Source organism: Pyxicephalus adspersus, chromosome 7 (assembly GCF_032062135.1).
Source record: "Pyxicephalus adspersus chromosome 7, UCB_Pads_2.0, whole genome shotgun sequence".
In the NCBI taxonomy this organism is placed as follows: Eukaryota; Metazoa; Chordata; class Amphibia; order Anura; family Pyxicephalidae; genus Pyxicephalus; species Pyxicephalus adspersus.
In genome coordinates, this window is record NC_092864.1 from 5,277,647 (window position 1) to 5,279,912 (window position 2,266).

General features: G+C 44.0%; 1 protein-coding gene across 1 annotated transcript in view; it reads right to left on the reverse strand.

The window, feature by feature from the left end:
* The window catches only part of SEZ6L2 (seizure related 6 homolog like 2), a 27,631-nt gene that overhangs the window by 11,463 nt on the left and 13,902 nt on the right, over positions 1-2,266 (reverse strand). The window lies entirely within an intron of this gene.

The following is a 2,266-nucleotide window of genomic DNA, read 5'->3' on the forward strand; positions in this document are numbered from 1 at the left end:
TGTGCCCTATATAGACTGTGCTTTACAGACCATATATCCTAGACTGTGCTTTATATAGACTGTGCTTACCAGACCATATATCCTGGACTGTGCCCTATATAGACTGTGCTTTACAGCCAATATATCATGGAACATAGGTTACTTAGACTGTGCTTTACAGACAATATATCATAGACTGTGCCCTATACAGACTGCGCTTTACGGTCCATATATCCTAGACTGTGCTTTCTATAGACTGTGCTTTACAGCCAATATATCATAGACTGTGCTTTATATAGACTGTGCTTAACAGACAATGTATCCATGGACTGTGCATTACAGGCAATATATCCTAGATGGTGCCTTTTAAACAGTGCTTTAAAGACAATATATAATAGACTGTGCCCTACATAGACTGTGCTTTACAGACCATATATCATAGACTGTGTCTTATGCGGACTGTGCTTTACAGACAATATATCCTACGTTATATCTTAGACATTGTGCTTTACATTCTAGTCTGTGCATTATAGATGATACAATACAGACAATACACTCCAGACCTTACAGACTGAGAACCCCACACTGTACATCATACAATATGGATTGTACACAATGGATGGTGTATTACCCTGCAGATGGTATCTGGATCTGACAGAGAGAATGTCACTCATATCACATTGTATTCTGCACACTGAAGATTCAATGACCACGCCCTGACCACACCTGACCACACCCCAGCCACACCCTGACCACACCCCTGCCACACCCCAATCACCCTGACACCCCTGGCACCTCCCATGTGCATTTTTTAGAAGTGCTCCCCACAGAGGCTAAATGAGGAAATGCTCTGCAGTCTGGGTCACACCTAAAACCTTCCATTGCATCTTTTTTCTCTGCGTATTGCATTCAGTGAATCCTAGATTTATCTTAGATGCTAGATAAAAGCTAAAAAAGGGCCATGACCTGGTATCCTGGAAATTTGGGGGGCAACTTCTGCCCACTATAGGCCCAAAAATCCCACCTTCCTCCTATGTGGGCTTTGGCTGCTCAAATTCAATGTGAACAGGGGCAGTTTTAGGCAAATGCGGCTTTTGGCAAATATTAAATGGGGTCACCAAAATGTACACCATTCCAGCTCCATAAACCCTATCAATTGGGACCTTGGAGGAGGTGGGGGCTGTGGGCAATTTCCCCGTTTCCCCATTATTAAACCGGCCCTGATGGAAATGTTAGGCACATGAAGGATTCCTCCAAACACACGCTCATCAGCCACCTGAGATATTTTTAGAGATCTCCGGGGTAAACACTTGCACCAATTTCCAAACCTGACACCTACCCCACCCATAAGGTAAATCAATGTGTTTATGGATGGACTTACCTCCGCCACCCCCCTCCCTTCCTGTTAATTTACATGGAAAAACCTTTTCCTGAATTTTCATTTTTTTCCGGGCCCGAAGAAGTTAATTCCGAGCCCTACATTAGTTACCATGGCAACTAGAAATTGTTGAGGAACACAAATATATAACTGAGCGCCTCCCCCCCCCCACCCCAAAGCTCTGCGTGGAGAAGACATCTCAGGAATAGACGAGTGTGCCATGTATAACGGGCTGGTGGTGGGCAACAAGGGGCCGCCCAATCCAAAATGCCTGGCTGGCTCACCAAATTTTATAAATCATCTGAGGGCAATGATACTTTGCTTCCAGTGATTATTCATATTGCATCATCATTGTATCATTATTTGTGTGCTTGTTGGTTCACACCAAGAAGGGGGTCGGTATTCGGGATAAAAGGCTCCTAAAATACAGTCAATGTGATACATAAGGAATCTGATCTTCTGAGGAATATTACAATGTATACTTTATATATAACACTATATGACGGCAAATTTGTGGACCTTTGAGGCTATCATATGGACCCCCTTCAACCTGAGCTTAGGTGCCTCCAATGAAGGTCCTGGTAATTCTCCATCATACAAAGACATTGTAGACAATTGTGCTGTTCCAGCCTTGTGGTCACAGTTTGGTGAAGACCCTTATCTGCCCCATCATGACTGTGCCCCGGGGTACAAAGCCAGCTTCATAAAGACATGTGGTTACCAGTTTGGTGAAGACTTTTATCTGCCCCACCATGACTGTGCCACGAGGTACAAAGCCAGCTTCATAAAAACATGGGGTCACCAGTTTGGTGAGGACCTTTTTCTGTTCCACCATGACTGTGCCTCGGGGTACAAAGCCAGCTTCATAAATACATGTGGTCACCAGATTGGTGAAGACCTTTTTCTGTT